The sequence below is a fragment of the Camponotus floridanus genome, unplaced genomic scaffold (assembly GCF_003227725.1).
Source record: "Camponotus floridanus strain SB8 unplaced genomic scaffold, Cflo_v7.5 scaffold4, whole genome shotgun sequence".
In the NCBI taxonomy this organism is placed as follows: domain Eukaryota; kingdom Metazoa; phylum Arthropoda; class Insecta; order Hymenoptera; family Formicidae; genus Camponotus; species Camponotus floridanus.
Genome location: NW_020229547.1, coordinates 3,908,369 through 3,930,438, shown reverse-complemented (window position 1 = coordinate 3,930,438; position 22,070 = coordinate 3,908,369). Strand labels below are relative to the sequence as shown.

General features: G+C 30.0%; 1 protein-coding gene across 5 annotated transcripts in view; it reads left to right on the top strand.

The window, feature by feature from the left end:
- Window positions 1-22,070, top strand: part of LOC105259562 (protein kinase C and casein kinase substrate in neurons protein 1) — a 64,266-nt gene that overhangs the window by 21,898 nt on the left and 20,298 nt on the right. For 2 of the 5 annotated variants that reach the window (XM_025411387.1, XM_025411384.1), the window contains exon 1: window positions 10,525-10,771. The exons of 1 other annotated variant lie outside the window; for it this stretch is intronic. The gene's annotated coding sequence lies outside the window, so the exon portion shown is untranslated. Of the gene's footprint in view, window positions 1-10,524; window positions 10,772-20,463; window positions 20,649-22,070 lie in introns of those variants that run through there. 2 more of the 5 variants (XM_025411385.1, XM_025411386.1) reach the window with 2 other exon arrangements.

Here is a 22,070-nt window from a genome sequence, read left to right as displayed (position 1 = left end):
TAATAAATACATAAATTTTAATTGATGTATTGTAAAATCCGTTATTGGGTAAAATATTTTTCTTTTTAGAAATATGATCAATTAATTTTTAATATTTTTGATAAATTCACTGGGCATTAAATTAATACAATGACATCAAAATTAGTGAATCTTTGATGATATATTTTAGGTTCATGCTAGACAACTCAGACGTAATAATTTCTCGAAAAATATAGATCGGATTTCCGTTGTACTTAAAAATATTATAATCGCCAAGTTATTCACAGCGACGCGATATTTCATTTTTGCCTTAACAGTAATCTCGGGCGGCGGAAAGGAAGAGCGATTTTGGTAAAATTTATTTGTTTGCTCGACATGTCCTAAAAGAGTCTCCAGCTATTTTCACAATTTATCACCCGTGAAAATGGAGTACGGTAGGAATATGGGAATTCGCTGTTTGAAATAAAAACAAAGTCCATTCTTGTCGCAGAATTCTTAATAGATCTCGATCATTTTGTTTATGCGAATTTTTCATTATTATGTTTTGCAAAAATTTAAAAATTGATACGTAATAGAAAAAAGTTTAATCTATATTTCATTGAATATCGATTTCGAAAAAGATGTAATAAAAAATATTTGAATAAACTAACTGATAATTCTAAAATTATGACAACACTCTGTAAAATTTTAATAGCTTTTAATTTTTGTTTAATTGTATATCTATGTATACATTTACTTTTTAAGAACAGAGAAAGAGAGAGAGAAATCTCTCTCTCTCTACTTCTCTTTATAAAAAAATACATATTTAAAAATATAAAATATATATAATATATTTCTCTCAGAAGAAAACCAATTTTTTTATTTTTATCTTTGTTGTAAATAGTAGTTAATAAAGTAGAAGCGAACAATATTTGTTACACGCATTTAAAATTAACACGCATTTCGATGGGATCAAGAAATTTTATCTGTATGAATTTAATGTATTATGCTCCTGACGTCAGCATATTCTATCTATATCAGCTGGGCGTAGATCAATCGCACTTGTAGCGACAGGTGGTACATTGACGATACTTTGTGTAGCGTGTTCTTCGTACATTTTCATTATTCAAGTGCTTTCGTGCTCCAAATGCCAGGTCTTGGAAGTGAAACAACGCTAAGAGAAAACAAATCGTGCGGATCATTAAAGTTAATGAGTCAATGCGAGCAACTTACAGTCTCATAGTCAAAATTGCACGCTGTTATGCTTTGCTATGAAAGCTACTATACTAGCTGTATAAGTTTCTATAGACACATTCTACTTATCGAAATTATAATTTTCGCCTCCTGCCAATCCATTCGTCCATTGATTAGATGCAACGCTAAAATAGTGCATTTGCTGTCTTAAATAATAATGCGCAGCCGCTTTCTCCACGTTCTGTGGAATACATATTTTATAAAAGAATATAAATGTTACGCATTTATGTATCATATTCATTTACTTAATTAGTGAACTTGTTACTAACAAGTTGATTAAGAAAATGTATAATTAAAACAAGTCCTAAATATTTGTTATATTCTACGAAAAATGTTTTATATTTCATAACTTTTGCAAATATTCTTAATTGTAATTTTTAATTACATATTGATTAAAGATTTTTATTTATTTATTTATTTTTTAATAAAAGCGCATAAATTTAAACACATGATAAAGTTTAATAATCAGCTTAAGTCGCAGATAATATCGCTAAAATGTCAGTGTCTCAATTCGAGACCAATATTCAGGTTCATAGATGATCAATGCATGCAACATAATTATCAACTGTTAGCAGAGATATCAGCCAAAGTTGACCCCGATTTTGGGATTCCAATCTCTCAAATCGATGATCCACTTCTCTCTTCCGAACATACCGCAACGAGGTTGAAATACTTCGCCAACAACTTCAATTAAGTATAATCTACTCTAATTATACTTTAATTAATTTAAAATTTAATATTTCTCTTTATATTACTTTTTATTTTAAATAAGTAAATAAATTGTTTTATTATTTGTATAAATTTGATGATACTTTGAGTTTATATCTGATTTAATCTGATAAATTTATATCAAGATTTATCAAGATTATTACTATTTATTACTTTTATTACTTTTTATTATTTTTTATTACTTTTATTGTAGCAAGAATTTGCCAATTGTCACAATAAAAGTAATAAAGAGCCCATTGCCACAATAAAAGTAATAAAAATAGTAATGAATAATATATATATTGAATAATAAATATTAAGAATTGAGTAATAATAAATAATTGAATGTATTGGTAGATGTATTTAAAACTAAAATTATATACACATATATAATCGAAAATGTTTGTTCGCAATCATTTACAAGATTTAACGTTAGCAACTGACAAATGCCAAATATATAACTTATGCTTATAATTTCTTACAAAAAATATACGTGTCATATAACTATTTTGAAATAAGAACAAGCTAAGCCCGTTAATAAATTCGCGAAGGTACACGCAATGAAAGACGTAACAACGATGTAAAAATTCCGAGCAACGACATGATACATACACGTTGCGTTTGCATCATCAACTAAGCCGCGAGAGAATATCTCGTATCTCGTTGCCCGCTGCTATTCTCGGTAGAATGTCGGTCGGAGAAAAATCGTGGGTGAAGCCGGACGAGCCCACAATAGCCCGTGTTCTTACGAAGAGATCTCGTGCGTGATGAAGATAATGGTTGTTTGAAGTTGATTCCCGGACCAACGGTATCAACGGCTCCGTCGGGACCGTTTATGAATGCAATTAAGACGCCAGACGACGCTTACGTCATTGCTCTCGACGCATATTGACCCTTTTACTGACAATCGGACTTAAATATCTTTTTCTTAAGTTAAGAGAGATCAAGGTTCTCGTATTTTCACACTTGAAAGAAAGTTATTCTAGATTATTATGACTTTGTTCGTTGCCACGTTACATAACTATGTGCAATTCGTGTAGAATATCTATATCCGTAGCATATATTTATTAATTTTTATTTATTTTATTTTTTTTTTATTTTTTTATTTTTATTTTTATATTTTCAAAATTGTTCGACTTTTTAGTCAGTTATTTTAAGGTTTTTTACATAATTTTATAATTCTATACCATTTAAAAATTCTTTAATAATTAAAAGTATTTTTAGGATTCAGTTAGACTTCAATAGATTTTTTTCGATATATTTATAATTACATAATATTTCTATTTGTGTGATATATATATATATATATATATATATATATATATATAGCGTGACTCACACAAATAGAAATATTATATAATTATAAATATACCGAAAAAAATTTAGTGAAGATTGAAGTCTAACTGAATCCTAAAAATACTTTTAATTATTAATAAATTTTTAAATGGTATAGAATTATAAAATTATGCAAAAAACCTTAAAATAATGATTAAAAAGTCGAACAATTTTGAAAATATAAAAATAAAAATAAAATAAAAAAAATAGAAATTAATAAATATATAGCACGGATATAAATATTCTAGATATATAGTGATATATATAGTCTCTATACACACACACATATATATATATATATAGTCTACACATTAAACAAATTATCTTTATAAATAAAAAAATGATCACATCAACACACGATGTAATGTCGCGATAAAAGTTCAAAAATATTGTCGATACACTTCCTACTTCTACCAGAGGTCTTACCGCGATAATCATTCTAAAACATATGCGATGGACAAGGACTCCTTATTACGTAAAATGAAAATAGCGTACATCCAGCGTTCAGAATCGTCCTTGTAATCTTTGTGTCGAAGAATTATCGGTGACCAACAACCGGAACACTCATCCATCGATTACATTGGAACACGATCTGTTACACGATTAAACTTGGCAATCATCAGGTTTAGGTATTTATTATCTGCTTATTTAGGTCTCCGAGTTTATTTTTCGCAACCCATTGAGTTCTTTAATGACGATGAACGATTGACCTGATTTTAGGTTTGATAGACACCTGTAAGAGGTAGACACAAGTGGAGATATATCTATAGTAATCCGTAGTAATAACATATTTTATATTAGTTTTCTATTTTTCCTGCCGGGCCACTTTTCCTTAAGCATTTTTATTTAAGTGCTTCGCGTGTAAGAGCTTTCTTTAAAAACACCATCGGGTAGAAAAAGAACTCTGTTCTTTTATTTCTGCATCGAAAAACTGGATCAATATTTGAAGCAACAACGCGAAAATAATTTATCAGTTTACTTCAATATCCGACTGTCGATATTTTTGTATGCATATACATTCGGCATTGTAGCTTATCGCAAATGTTATTATATGAGAATAACCGGCGAATGTCTTTTACATAATTCGCTGGTGACTCATAATGGCATACTTAATGTGTATAAGGCTACTTTATATTGAACTTTCTTTATCGCTCACTATCCAACAGCTTGCAAAGGATAGAGCATAAGACATGGTCACTACTTTTCCTAATAATTTTTTTTTACAATAGTATAAAATATTCAAGTATTATTTTTTAAGAAAGATTAATTTCTTGGAAAGCGCTCGACACAAAACAAGACGTAAAATCAATAATACATTATCGCAAGAAAAGTTTTCTCAGCCGTGCTTGAAACGATAATTTTAGCTTTCGTATTTATAAAAATACACCGACATTGCTTTCTTTTCAATGTAGGATATGTTTTACGTTGTAGAGATGATTTGAAATATATCTATCGCTCTACTTTCGCAATCGGAAAGTCTAATCATTTTATATAATAACGCCATTTTCTAGACTCCGATAGTATCCGACATAATAAGTAACGAGTCTCTTTCTTTGATTCCCACGGAATAAATTCGTGCGATTTTCAGAGAAACGCTTGTACCCTCCTTATGAAGTCCTTCGTTGTGTCTTGTCTGGCTGTCGTCGATCGAACGGCCTCGCTGCAAGTATCCCCACAATCTGACACCTTGTTGCACGACGATAGATATCTTCAAGGTCGGTCGCAAAACGATTAACTTTACGATTCGTTTTACGATGCTCAGATGGGATCATGCAATATTTGCATGAGATTTGCACACGCATTGGCAACTTTAAGTCAATTAAAACTTTTTTTGAATTTTGTTTTTTAATCGCATCGGTTTTAATCGATAATTTCTAGTCGCAAAGATAAATTTTCGATTCTTGAAAAGACGGAAAGAATAACTGAATTTTATATCAAGGAACTTTGGAACTCTCTGCTATGATAGTGATTATTTAAATAACTGATGCAAGTTTGAATCGAACGTTTCGCAATTTTCATTCAGAATGCACGTAACTTTGCACATGATACAGCTGACCGTCCAACAACTCATTTAATGGCCGCGTTATGCGATCTTCCATAAATTGCTTTCGTTGCAATACGAGTAAGTGCTCGTAAGAGTGAAACAGATTCGCGCACGTAACTAAATATAGCGATTACAATTAAGTAACACAAAATCGCGCAACGCGAAATAAATTTGTAATTAACGAAAGTCGCAAAGTGAATTCATCCACGTAATATTCGGACGTAAAATAATAAAAGGATAAAAATATTTTTTAAATTCATTTTTTAAAAATAGAACGCTACATGCGGAAATTTATTAACTTGTTTACTTGTTTACTTGGCAATTATCTAAGGGATAAAATCGAGGAGTTAACCACCGCTGAGAAAATGTACAGTGATTGTCATTTTTGACAATACAATACATTTTAATAAATTAATTTACAATACATTTTAATAAATTAATTTTGCCAGTTTCTTATCGTGTTGTACAATACATTTTGTTAACATTGCTATTGTATTTTGCTTTTGTATTTTTCGTATTCCTATTATTATGTTATTGTCATTATTGTCAGTACTGCCGCAAAATAAAAAAAATATTTCTAATGCATATTACTTTTTGCTATTTCATATATTCAATCATATTTTTCTAAAATATGAATTTCTTAAAATTATATTTACTGCCGCAATATATTCTTGATGAAATGTACAATGATTGCCAATGGTTGACCCCTCGGATAAAATTTAACAGCTTTATTGAGAAACTTAAAGATGTGTACAATCACGTTTGTATTTTTATCAGTGTTGCATCAAAGTTATATTTATATTTTAAACCCTTGACACCATTATTTGCATCATTATTTGCGATAATATTGACATTTACTGAGTTTCTTTTATGACAAATGTGAAAAATGTGTCGTTTATAATTAATATCTTTTATTCTTATCTTACATACTTGTCTATTATAATTTCATGGCTATCTGCTTCGAGGATTAATCTGTCATAACAAACATCATGTCATTATAGATTACATTTTATCTCTATCTTGGAGAAATTATATATTAATATTTTTTTTACTTACTTTAGAAGATATTTGTGGTAAATTTTTTTAACGATAGATTAAATAATTTTTTTAGATTAGCTAATTAAAAAAGCGAGTCTCTGGTAGATTTGGGATCTCAGGTCCTTAAAATTATAAGTGGATATATACACTGGAACGATGCATCCTTAAATTTCCACTTCATGCGAGGGGAACGTTATTATACCCGGGATCTTCCCGACAAGCAAGCGTCAGGAGAGTAACGAGAAACGCTACGCTGATTGCAATTAATTGTGCAACGCTCGTGCGACGCGATGCGGTGCAGTATGTACAAGGAATGGAAAATGAGCGAGCAGGAGAGGAAAAATGCCGGAACGTTGAGCGCTGTAATTCCTAAAGTGAAGCTCCATCGTGCATGGCCGCCAGGCAGGACTGCATTCATTTGCGTTACACCCTCTTAATCTCAGCACCGATGAACGTCGTGCGAGTATTGAACCCGATAACGTTAATTAACGATTCTATATAAGTCCGCGATAAAGAAAGCTGTCGTAAACGTCGCAAAAGATAGATCGAGACATTCTAATGTCTCAAATTTATTTTAAAAGCTCAATTATTATAATATTATCGCACTTTCTTTTTATCTGATATTTAATATCGAGTTCAAATAATCGCGGGAAGTATAATTTAGGATACTCTTTTATCAGAAATAGAGAGAGATATTTCTAAAAATATAAAAAAAATAAATAAATATTAAAAAAAAATTAAAAAGCATATTGTACAATAATTAATGTATTTCATTAGGAACATAAGAATAGGAGGAAATAATAGAGTTGAAAGTTTTAATTTTGTATATTATATCAATTAATGAATTTGTTTTCTTAATTCAGACATGAGGATTAGCATCTTCGGTTACTCCATCTTACATACTGTTGCTTCCATTGGTAAAGTGAAAATAATACATAATCATAACATTAATATAGGTTCCAAGATCACGCGCGCATAATTTGCACTCGCTATTCAGATGCAGGTATATCCTCATTAAGCCAATCAGATCAAGTTTGCATGCATTATCCGTATGAACATTACGGGACATTCGAGTTAAGAGGAGGTGGTGCGCGACGTTCACGAGTTGCTGAATAGCCAATCAGTACGCTATATTTCCGCGAAATAATAATGCCAGAAATGAATAACATATCATCAACATTACAGACAAAGCGGATACTATTATAATTATTTTTCCAGAATTTTTTAAAATCGCATATTTGATACTCTAAATTTAATTATTACATTTTTACTTTATTTCGTATTTTCCCTTTTCTTTTTAAATGAAGATGCATATGTATAAGTCGTTCTAGAATCAACTTACATCTCATTCTAGATTTAAATTTGCATCCCATTCTAGATTTAAATTTGCATCCAAGGTTATCTGAACTTTAATATTTTTATGCTTTATCCATAAAATTCAACAGAGGACGAAATGTATTTCGAGATTTGCAAATGTCAGCGGCAATATTGATCGATATTTGATCATATCTTGTCCATATTTTTGTCATTTGTTCCGCGATATTAAAAGACGACGCATTTCCATGTAGTATAATCACTGACGGATTTGTAATAGGATTGAACACAATATGGCCTCTCGATCCATCACGTTGTAGTCGACTAGGAAGCCAATCCTCTTAGGTTCTACAATCGGTAGTCTAATCAATAGAGGCAAGAAACACCTGGCACACCTTTCAATCGCTCATTTGCCGTTTCTCGTGGATCTCTAGATAAATACGAATAAAATGGTGACGTAAATGTATTCCTTGGACATTCTTTTAATTTACACTAAAACTTTTCTTCAACTCAACATTAAAAAAAATTATAAATTTGTTAAGAAGGAATTTAATAAAATCAGATAAAAGCACAAATAATAATAATTATAATATAAATTATTACAAAATATTAAAAGATTTTTCTTGTAAGAAAAGAAAAAGATATTGGCATAAAAGTACAAGCTTTTAATTCCAGTGATGAAATTACTCGGCCTTGGATAACTTAATCAATAAAAATATTTATGCCTGATTTAATAAACAGAATTCCGCGAATTAAGAATATTTATGCAAGTTTTATTATAAATGTATTCATAAGGAAAAGCAATAAAATAGAGAGAGAATATTTAATAGAAAACTATAATTTTATCTCATCTATGATATGAATAATCTCTTTTCTCTTTAGAAAATGCGAATACAACAGTCATCATCATTTCATTAAGAAGTATTTTCTAATGATGATTTCTGCTAGAAAAAAGATATAAGAAAAGAATCTACATAAAATTTGGAGAATTGTTGAGAAAACATATATATAATAAATTTGAATAAAACACTTTTTTACTAAATATTTTTTACTAAATAAAAATAAATAGTAAATATAATATTATATATAAAGAAATTACAAAGAGGAAGAATTAAAATAAAAAATAGGTAGATAAACTGTTATATATGTTCACTCTCATTTTCGTCACATCTTTAAACGTGTCGCAGATTCAAATTACCGTTAGATAATACGCGTAAGTACTGACCTTGGTTATAGTCTGATGAGTACCAGCAGTTTTGCAGCGACGTACCGCATAAAAAACACTAATAAATATGTACAATTAAGCGATATTATCGTGTCGTGCTTGTTACCTACATAAATCGGCCGAGTTCATTATCCTTTTCTGCCCCTTTCGCTTGCTTCCTCTCTCTCTCTCTCTCTCTCTCTCTGATTCTTATTTACATTTTTATAAACGGTACACATATATATATATATTATATATATATATATATTATATATATATATATTATATATATATATTTATATATATATTTATATATAATATCGTATATTTGATACTCTAAATTTAATTAAATATATCATAATATCTATTCTACAAAATAATATAATAAATAACCATAAAAGAAAAGATATTTTAAACATTATAAGTGTAAATATTTATAAACGAATAATTAGAAAATACAGAGAAATACAAAAATTTATAATCTTCGTTTTCTAGTTGTGATAAAATTGAAACACGATCATTGAGAGATATCATTTACAATTAGAACATTCTCTGCGATTTTTAAATGAGACATCAGAATCGTTTGCTTTGACTGAAGTTATAATTCTATGCATATATGCACTTTCAGTAGTCACGCACCTCGACAGAGGCATAATTAGCACTATATGTAAATAAGTTCTTGTGACGAATGAATTCTTACGTAAGCCTTCTGTTCGTCTTATTATGTCGACCTTGGACAGTGACCATCCTCGGGAAAGTACATTGATTTGTCATTCTTATTTTTTTACTAGAAATCATTAACATAAATAGCTCATTGACTTTAGAATCGCCTCATATAATCGATTAGTAATAACACTTATAGTTGTGAAAACGAAATACTCTCCTCTTTTCGAGAAAAACATATGTGAAGAAAATATTTTTATATTATGTCATAATTTATTAAACTATTTTCTTATATTTTTCTTTATATATTTATTTTAATTCATATTTTATAACTTATTATAATATCGAATTATGATCTTATCATCGACCATGTTATATTTGTTGTATAGTATATCTATACAATTAACATTTCGATTAATCATATAGTGTTACATATAATATAATTATATCATTAGTAATTTATCATCTTGCGTTAAAATAATTTTTCCATGATAATCTTATCATTAGCTGTTATACTTGTTGTGTATCCATATAATTAACATTTCAAACGTTCATATATACGAATATAATATATAATATATCATACATTATTAATTTATCATTTTTTTTTTTTTTTTTTTTTTTTTTTTATATTATTTAATTTAATAAATATTATTTAAAAGTTCTAAATTCTTGAAAATATTATTTAATTTATATTTAATTTATATTAAATAGTATTTATAAGAAAACGTATGCGAATGGCCCAAAGTGCTAAAAAATTGAAACTACGCGAGCATCGTGCAGATAAAAATACACACGACACAGTAATGAGAATAATCTCGAGATTAAACTGTTAATGATGAAAAACTGCTCCGGAATAATTCGATTATCCCCGTTTGCGATGGAGGAGGTAACAGAGTTTCTCGGCGCAGAGCGCTACCTGTTATAGTGGCGTGTCGCGTAATAACAGGTATTTTTTCTCACGATCATTCAGCTGCGTCCTCAGCTACAAGCGCGTCACGAGTCTTCTTCTACGTCAGTCCGTGCCCGACCATCGTGTCGCGTGGATCGCACGTCCGACCTGCGTGCAAGGGAACCGCGATTTATTTATAAATCCGTACGGAACGTGGCATCCGGGTTTTCTCCCAGTCGCTTTTATCCAAGTGGTGCGCGTATCACGTCGGTGCGTAGCTGTGGTTGTGCCTGTGTATCAGTGAAATCGAAAAAAAGCATCCTGTTGGACGAGCTGCATCGTTCAACCATGCGTTACCAAGGTAGGAAGTCTGCGTCGCTAGTCGAACTGGTTTGCGTTTTTTTTTTCTTTTTTTCTTTTGAAGAAAGCTTACTGCAATAAAGCTCGCGTTGAAGCTCTAAGTCTTAAAACTTCAGAGTCAGCTTATAAAAATTGAGAAATTAATGAAACGTTCGTCGTCGTGCTTTCGATTCTAATTCCGACTCGACATCCGCTCCGATCCGAACGGAAATAATGAAGTTTGGGATTATAATCTTGATCTTGGTCGATCGCGTTTATTTCAACGAAATATTTCCGAATTTTCTTTTTATATATATATATATTTTTTATATTTTTATTATATTATTATTTTTATTATTTTATTATATTATTATTTTTATTATTTATTATATTTTTTTATATTATTTATATATTTTTTTTTTATTATTTCCGAAATTTCCAGTTTCAAATCTTGAATCTAAAATTGAAGACTTTGAAGTTGTTGATGGGTCTGGACTGGATCTACTCCCGCTCGAGATGTTCAATTGGTGTATCCTTATTGCTGTTTAAACCTATGCTAACTTTAAAGCAGTGCAAATTTCGAACCATATATTTATAACCATACATGATGTTCGACGTAAATGGAAAGTCACGGGCGCAAAGTTTCATCTGCAGAACGCAAACTCATTTAAAAAATACACTACATGTAGTTCATTAGCGCGTGTTGTAGCTTAAGAGTGTCTGGTGTTAAGTGCAACCGGGAATACCTCTACAAGGTCACGAAGCGCTTGCGTCGTCTTCTCTTCTACGCAATTCCTTGAATAATTAATAGGAAGTGGATTATATATGGAGAACTCATTAAATTTCATCGTTTTTAACAATTCATGCTCCCATAAACATCAAAACTTACATTATTATTAAAACATTATTATCAAATTCGCATAATCACATTGGGCTTTAATTTTTCACGCTCGTGTACTTTACTCGCGCATTAATTCTTCATATAGATAGAAATACTCAAAATGGTGTGTGTGTATACATATATATATGAACATTAAATTGGCTGACCTTAAGAAACGCTAAACATGGAGTTCCCTTGCACGCATCTATCAGTGCGAGTCAGTCACGGACACGCTTCGCTGCGGGCGACATCCTGTGGACTTGTGTGCGTCGTATCGTGCGAATATATATGCGCGAATTTGTTTTCGTATCACCTTCGATAATGCTAGATTTCATTTCAATCAAATTGTGAAATGTTGACAAAATTTCGATTTCAAGTTGAATCTTACTAGAATCTTCAGAATGTTCAAAATTAAAAAATTGCGCAAAACACACAGAGAAAAATGTATACTGTATTCAAGTAAATATTATTTATTTTAAGTATATCATAAGTTTGTATATCCGTAAATATATCATAAGTTTACCACAAGCATTAAATTTAATTGAATATATTCTGAATTTTAGTAAGTGCAGTATTTTAGTCGAGAATATTAAATTAAAACAAACATTTGGTTTGCTTACTACAAGAATTGACGTAAAGTAAGTTTGATTTTTCTTTGATACAACTTTACAATATTCTTGAAGAGAAAATAAATTTTTCTTTTGAGTACATGATAATGAGATTTTCTAACACTTGTGATGAGTATATTTTAAGATTATTATCAAGAATATATTCTTTGAAGAAAACTATTACTAAAATAAATTGAGTAATAGCTTTTCTTGGCAGTAGAATGACATTTTTCTCTGTGCAGGAGAAATACTGTTAATTAATGTCCGCATACAAATATTCCGCTTATAGCCAAATATTTAAATATATCAGGCATTAATAAAATCATGTAATTTAAAGTTGAAAAAATTGCTGATTAAAAATAATTGGGTATTTTTCACTAAAGCCAAAAAATTATATAAATAAATATCCAGGTTGAAATATCATTCAAATAATTTTAGAAATATCCAAAGCTAATGAGACAGATGGAATGTCATTTAATCTCGCATTCATTTTTGTGCGTGCAATGAAAGAATGTCTCTTAATTGGCATATTTCGGGAAACGTAAAAATTGTTGAGCTTCCCATACTTATACATGCGGTTGCGCGCCTTTTTTTCCAAGTCTACGCAAACATTTTTGCGTAATACGCAAAAACCTGGTGGACCGTATATTGTTCCCTGTGTAAACGTGTTACAAAACCATGCGTTCCGCGTATGTGTGCGTGAACACACATTCACGCTCGAAGGATCTCGCCCTTTTCTCTCTTCTCCCTTCGCGGATACCTACTACAATGTACAGTCTATACTTACACACATGCAATCGCTGCTATTTAGAAACTAACGGATCTTTTGTGGTACTCACAAAAGGAGAGAACTATTCCCCTCCCTAGTCATTTCTTACTTTTTAAAAAGTATCGACCAAAGGAAAATTTCGAAGAACTGTCTGAAATCCTTGAAATGATTTTTTAATTCTTAAATACGCTTAAATGTACTTAATTTTAAATGGAATATTTTTATATGTATTATTTAATCGTTTTTTCGTAGCTCGATAAATTTAATTTGTTAAATAATTTATTCAGACAGAAAATTACGATTTTCATTATTAAGATTAACAGCATACAGATTTTTTTCCATTAAACTATTCGTATACTCAATGTAAAATTATTCAAAGTATTCGAGGATTATTCATCGAGCAGGTATTTTTAGCGCAAATTAGGTCGCACGATTTAATCGATGTCACGTTACATCCCGTACTTGGCCATTATTAACCTTGGCTCGCCTCGTTCAGAAACTAATTCGATCATGGCTCATGGAATTGTATTAGCGAGGGTTCGGAATATACGCTTATCGCATGAGGGAGCATAATCAACAACGTCCACGACGAAAATTTTAATGAGCATCTTTTTTCTTAGTTACCGACAATGAGAGAATTGTACAATAAAATAACAATTTACTTTCATTATACTTAATTATTGCACTGATTCTAATTAAACTTGCGTGACAAGATAACCGCGTTCTCTTTCTTCTCGACGAGATCCTTATTTATTATAAATTTAATTAACATTTTAAAAGATCTTTGCATCAAATAATTAATATCATAATAATATATAATAATTAATATATTAATATTAATATTATATATAATAATTAATAATTGGATAATATGTAATAATTAAAAGTAATTAAATGCTCTATATAATTTTGTTTTTGTAAATTTTTTGTAAATGAAATTATTGGGTTAGAATGAAAGGGATTAAATATTTTTATAATTTATTTGATCCCTGTTTTTAATAGAGACAATTTTGTATCGCGTCGCGAGACCTGAAAATATAATTTAGAAACGACAGAGAGTTGCTATCAATCTACATGTCACGATCCAATGCCAATAGATGCTGAAATTCGTCGGCCTCTTTACGCTCCACATATTTCAAAACCCTTTCTTCTGTCACCCTACTTGCTACTCTCATCCGTTTCCCCGTCTTTCTCGATGTTCTAGTCGAGATACTCTGTAAAGGAAAAATACGAAGCACTTAACGGGGTAGATATTGCATACCTTGTAAAACTTATCTTCTGTTAAATTTGCTCAATAATTTATATGAAAAAAATTAGCATTAGAGGAGTCGCGGTAAAAAAAATTGATGCAACGATGACCAAACTTTCCATACAATATACAAGTTGCACCTATATCAAACTATTAAACAATATAAAATATAATATTAAAATTTATGCAGAATATCTAGAATGCAGAATATCTAGAAGTACATAACGTATCGTGAGAAAAGATATATCTCCACTTGTTATGATCGTAGATATCGCAGTGACGGAATTTTTTTCGCGAAAAAAGATGCTCAGCACCTGATACAGCACGGATCTATGACGTGCAATATAATATGCTTAAATCCTGAGAAAGATACTGATGCGATAGCTTCCCGATCGCGTGTCATATAGCGGGATTGTGTGTCGAGCGAGACACGAGAGAAAGTAGGTGGTTTCATCCGATCGATAACGAAGTCCCTCTCTTCGTAAGACTGTCTTTTGTATCCGTAAAATCAATCTTTCAAATTGAAAAGAAACTGCATGCAACCGTGCCACATCTTGCCATCTTCTACGTATGTACACGCATCATTGCTTTTATTTATTAACGTGCCAGAGCTCAAGTAGGCTAAACTATACTTCGGAATAATTCATATACATTATATCTTTTCAATATTTTTCGGATATAATTTTAAAAATGTTTTTCAAAAAATTTTTTTTAAATGTCACATTTTTAAAAAAGGCTAAATTATAGAAATCTGGAAAAGATTTGAAGATTTAATTATAAAAAATTATGCACGTAAGCAATCAAATTGGAAGCAACATATTTTAAGTTAAGCATGTACAGCCCTCATAACCGTTTTGAATCTTAAATATTTTAATTATATTAATATGAAACAATAAATAATCAATGATCAAAGATTGGCAAGATGGATTAATTTAAATAAATTTTTTTAAATTTTTTATCGCAACTGTTATCGCAACTCTTATTAACACTTTATTAAAACATAACATTGTAATAATAAATTTCAAAATTTGGAATTTTTACAAAATTATTCAATCTATAAAAATTACTATTATTAATTAAATTTAATCTATATAAATTATTTAATTTATATATTCGATAAAAAATATTTTATATTGTATTTGTTATTTTATTTCATTGTCAACTTTTCTGCTCAAAGTCTGCTGAGATTAGAGGAAACCAGACTGTTGAATTTTTCAATCATATCCCCGATAAATGTTTGAATTTCGGCTTTGCGAAGTTGATCTCAGATTCGAGCCTTTCACCCTCCTTAACGTGAATAATCTCGATCTGGAAGAGCCTTTAAGGATCGTACAGGTGGATTAACATGCTTCGCTTGAAGGCCAATAGGAGCAACTCCGACTAATTGCATCTTCACGATCATTCTGCATGAATTTCTGCACTCCAACGACGGAGAAGAGCACCTCCAACATCTCACGTAATAGAAGACCGACGTTCGTTAAAGTGCAAAATAAAGCATTTAGGCGATTATAAGGGCTACACAGGTTCTTTATAATATTTTTAAAACATGCTATAGGCATATGGTTTGCATATGCACTTAATAGCATGTGCTTTTTCCAATTTTGTTAGTTATATGCACAATTTTCGATAGTATCAATCTTTAATAATCTTATAAAAATCTGATTGATGATATTTTACAAGAGAGAGGTTCCAAGTTTTGATTTAAAAATTTTGTTTGAAAACGTGAGTTTTTCTTGAAAATACTAAATAATGTCCCAAAAATTCTATCAGAAAAATCTCATGGTTAAAATTGATAATTAAAATCTTAATAAAATAAAAAATTTACGGCATTTCTTTTCTAAGCATCAACTTAGCATATAACTCTTATTTTATTAAATTGAAAGAATTACTTAAAATGTCGCCAAGTTTCGACTTATTGATTTATTAAAATATTAAAATATCTAAATACCGCGCGAAAATCTTTTATTATAATTTCATAAATTTTATTAGCTAAATGTATTTTCATATTAATCGTAAAACTTGAAAAATTATTTATTTTTAAAGTTTATTTTATCCAAGTAATCTGTAAAATCATTCATTTTTAAAGTTTATTTTATCCAAGTAATTTATTATATCATTTTCCTTCAAATATTGCCACTTTCAACATTCTGAGTCATTATTCTGATAATTACATTTAACTTATATGTATAATTTTAAATTTATTTCTTTTTTAAAGAGATGAAGTACTCCACAAGTACTGCATTTTGTGTTATCATTTTCTTTGAAATATTTTTGTATATCTAATAAATCTTCTTTACGTTGACATCGTGTCTGGCACCATAGGTCATATATTTATACATATATATATACATATACTCGTACATATATAGGGGCGGCGTGTGGCTGAGACAGTGAAGCTCTTGCCTGCCATAGGAAGCGTCGCGGGTTCAAGTTCCGCTAAGGCCATACATACATACACATATATGTGTAAATATATAGCCTTAGCCATAGCCCTGCTACATGAATTATTAGCATTTAACCTGTAATTCTGATTTCGATTACATTATTGACTTTGGTTTCATAAATTTGACGATTCATAAAACATTACCCGAAAAAATAAGTGAGAAATAATGCATTTATGATGAGTAATTAAAATAAACGTATTCTCATTTTTACTTATTTTTATATCAGTTTTCGTATTCTTTGCAACATTTTGTTTATTCAAAGTTGATATGAAAAAAGAATAAATTGTATAAAAATGTTTAACTTTTGTGTATAAATATATATATTAATATATAATTATCTGCTTAAAACATTTTTAACTTTTACAGTTGCTATTTTACAGTTTGCTAATCTACAGCTCATAATCTCATCTATTAATAATTACAAAACAAATTACATAATTGTAAATATGTGTCAGAATAAATATTAGTATTAGTAGAAACTGCTTTTCAATTCCTGCAGGATATTTTTGAATTAGCAAAAATTAATTCGTTAAAACATAAATCATCGGATCAATAAATATAAATTAGTTGAATATTGTAACAAGCTTTTTTATAAGTACATTGAAATAATTATAAATTAAACACATGCAATATTATGCTTACATATAAAAATGTCATTTTATTCATTAACAAATTATCAAATATTAAGTCACATCAATATTTTATATTCATTATAATTAATTCATGTCATCAATAAATTATATGAAACCTAATATCGGTTTCAATATTTGTCTACACAATATATTTAATAAGTTATTTTTACAAAATCAATAATAGATCATGTCATATAATACGTAATGTTACTTTCGTCGATGTTTGATAAGTGGAATTAATTAAAATAAGAAGAATATAAACAATCGATATAATAATAAATTTGTGTTACATTAATGCAGGCTCATGCTTAGTTAGCACTTTTCTGTCGATTTTGTCTACTCTTATCCTCACTTCTTTTATTTTATAGTTTCTCTAGACTTGTCGCGGAAACGAAGGACGCTCGAATTCAGAAATGATTACAGTTATAAATCGTTCGACACATATTTCTCTTACACTTTTTATTCTTTCTGAAGTTATTATAAATATAATATTAATTATTATAAAATTAGAACACTAGAAACAAAATGGAAAATATATTAATTGTATGTATATGTACGATTAACAATTGTGTTTCATTTTAGTGTTACTTTTGACTTTATAATAATAATCATAACAATAATAACTCTGTAAATGTATAGAGCAATTAAACTATAATTTTTACCGCCTGATTCGTCTTACGTTTCGCAAGCAGTCTATGTGCTATAAAATAAAAGAAATAGGGATGGCAATAAGTAAAATAAAAGAATGGTCGATTATATTTCTTTGATCCCTAAAATAAAAGAAATAGAGTAAATAGGGTAATAAGTAAAATAAAAGAAATAGGAATGGCAATAAGTAAAATCGACCGAAAAATTAAGCTAATCGCAAACCTGCATTAATGTTACAACGAAATAATACAATAATTACTCATCATAAACGCATTATTTCTCACTTATTTTTTCAGGTAACGTTTTACGAATCGTCAAATTTATTAAAGCAAAGTCAATAATGTAATTGAAATCAGAATTAAAGTTAAATGCTAATACATGTAGCAGGGCGAAGTGTGGCACAGTAGGCAGCGCACTAGCTTACAAAGCCAAAAGTTCCGGGTTTGATTCCCGGTAATACATGCAGATAATGGAAATCAGAATTACAGGTTAAATGCTAATACATATAGCTATTAAATAAAAAATCAATATAAATAATATCTTATCAAAAGTCCTGGGTTCGATTCCCGGTAATACATGTCACATTTCTCTACGTTGATCATGTATTGGTATAATTTCTTCCAATAGTTCTCATTTTTTTTGTTAATTTCATGCTCATTTTTTAAGTGTTTGGTCATTGTTGAAGTTTCTAGCAGTGTTTCTTTTTCGATATCGGGATCATCATCGATAGATATTTTGTGATAACATGATGATTTGCTTTTTACTTCTAGATTGAGCATATCATTTGAAAAACTATGTATTTACAAAAGAGTTTCGATTTTTATTTTATAAGATTGTTTTATGTTGTAAGTTTTATGTTTATGTATTAAAAACGCAAGATATATAATTATATGTACATCAAAATGTTAGAATTCTTTCTCAACTTTCATTGAAAAAATGTATAATGATTGCCATTTTTGGCAGTACAATACATTTAATTGCTAACATTGCTATTGTATTGCTTTGTATCGTTAGTAATGCTTTTGTATTTTTGGTGTTCCTATTATTATTTTATTGTCTAATATTGCTAGTATGATTTTAATTCATATTTTTCTAAAACATGAATTTCCTAAAATTAAATTAATATTGCTAGTATGATTTTAATTCATATTTTTCTAAAACATGAATTTCCTAAAATTAAATTTACTGTACTGCGGCAATATATTCCTGATAAAATGTACAATGATTGCCAATAATATACCCTCGGAAGAAACGCTTTAAAAAAAGTATTATCGAATACACTATCGAGAGATCATTCTTTTCGGAATAGGCGGCATCTTACATAAAGTGCCGTGCATAATAGAGGAAAATATGTTTAAAATACACTGCATTCGTATCTACACAATGTTCGACCCCTTCTCCTCCTCCTTTATTCTTAATATCTGTACTGCAAGGAAATACCTCGTCTATTTATTTCGACCGCAACTTTATCGACTAGCACGGCTCGCATTCCAATTACGAAAATTATCATCGAACTCACGCGAAAATCTCCATTGTATGCTTGGTGAATAATTTTCGAGCTTCCCGAGAATTGGCCATGCGCCAGCAAATTTTTAATCTTCTCCTGATCGATCGCGAATAGTACGGATAGAACAATGCATTGCAACGTTTCGCAGAGAGATGCATAAATATCTAGAAACAGACTCGATGGGTTTCAATAGTCGTACGTCTGAATAATTCACTTTATCGTTTGCAAAGATTGTTGAACGATCAAAAATATAATAAAAAAATTATACATATTGTGTCACGATCATAATTATTATAGCTAAATGCTCGTAATTATTATTTTAAAAAATATTGCACGAACGATTTACGAGAAAATATATATTTCCCAAGTTTTTCGGAAAAGTCAATGTGATTGCAGAAAAGCTCGTGTCGACAACGATAAAGCGCATAAAGGGATGTTTGTGACATTTGCCACAGTCTGTTCCTACCGAAGCGCGAAATGACGCCGACGTTTCCACTAATACAATGAACAAAGCGTGGCACGACCTACATTTGAGACTCGATTTTCAAGTTCAAAATAGCGAGTGCAAACTTGTTGTTCGCTACTACAAGTACATAAATACAGCTATCATTTCGATCAGACATATCGATTAAATAAAAGACGCACCATATTGATAAGATTCAAGATTAAGATCCCAACTTTCGACGTAGTTTTGACTTATTGTTAATACTTCAATCTCTCTTACGTTATAAGTTAACATTTAAATAAGGATCACATTTTTTTGTTCTTTGACGTGTAACATTAAAATATATCGATTAAAATATACCAGAGCGGTAGAAAAAGTCCACAAAGATCGATCTGTTTTCATTGATTTTACATTTTCTTAATTCAAGTTGTCCCACTTAAAATAACCATAAACTGTTTAATTAACGGGACTCGTATTAACCTAGATCTTGGACGTAAATTTGCGGATGTAATTGTGTAAATTGTAATATTAGGTATCGTTGGTCAAGCTGTCGTTGTCCTGCCAACGGGCAGCCCATCGTCGCTATGATTCACTGTCGGATGCAGACGTCCTTCATCGTCCTGAAACCACGTCACGAGCCGGATCGTTATCTCCGCATGGAGCATCGCAATTGTTTCACGTTCGATTATTGGAAAATGTGATACTGGGCGCGCACTGGTGAAGCAAAACTGTTTAATTAGCCATCTGGTTATAATGACTAAATGAGATTGCGGCGGTTTTACATTTCCATAGAAATGAATTTTGGAATTGTATAAAACGTCTCGAAGTAAAAAGAATTTAAAGTTGAATTATTTAACTCGTTACCTCGTTATAACGGTCAATTAAATATGTAGGCTGAAACTTGGGGGAGGACCTTTTATAAGGATATTTTGTACTTATTTTCAAAATATTGAGAATTTAATGAAAATTGTATAGAATGTCTTTATATATGTTTAGAACCTTCAGTACAATTTTTAAATCGATTCACTAACGCGTTCACAAGTTATAATGATTTTAATTTGCACCGAATTAACATGTGTTCTTATGGGAAACGTATAACCACGTCGACAAAAACACATGGAAATAATATTCAGAATTTTAAAATTTGCAAAAGTGTAGTTTAGATACAGAAGAAATATTTGATCAAATAATATTATACAAGTACTAACTGGTTAAAAAGATATTAAATATAATTTAATGAAGTTAGCCATGTATCTGTCACAAGGCGAAATTCTCTGCTAAATTTAATCATTTCGATTAACAAAATTCGAAATATTTCAGTAAAAACGCAATAAATATTAAAAAATACTCTGCACTGTAACTAAGATCAAATTGTAATATTCCACACAATTTCTCATACTTAAAATACACCAAAAGTGGATATATTCAATATTGATTTTCAGCTACTTTTTGCTGGGATTGTACATATAAAGTATCCTTAATTACTAAAACTGGAAATGATTGGAATGTATCACGCAAACATGTGAATGAACGTTCCGCTTGACGTTGTCGAGACGATTTAAAAACATGAATTATTTCATTCGCTACGATAATGGTACAGTTCCAGTTGGATTTAGCGCTAATTTTAAAAGAGTGTGACTAACATAAGCAAAACTTGCATTCGTCACTTTACTATGATTTGATTATGCAAACGCGCAATGCACTTTGCGATTGCGATTTAAGAAGCTAATCAATCATTGACTCAACCAACGAAGCAAGTGAAAAAAATGTAAAATATCTTTATTTCCGATGCTCAATGCGAAACTGATGACTTTCTATCTGATGACTAGCATTCGTCCTTGTCAACTTACTTATTGCCATTGCTAGATAAATGATCAGTCGCGAGAGATTAATGATGATTTGATCAGTCAAACATCCAATCACAGCCAAAGAAATCGATATACATATTGTTATTTTATGTCACAATAGTATAAGATTTTATGAAACGGAATAAAAAACGCATTACATCTTCATTCGCGATTGTTGACCGGTAGTTTGTTCAGTTCAAAGACATCATCGTGGTTACAAGAAGAGACTCAGACACACGTAATATATGTGTATACTTTGAATAGCATATATCGCGGTTGAAATGTCGCCAAA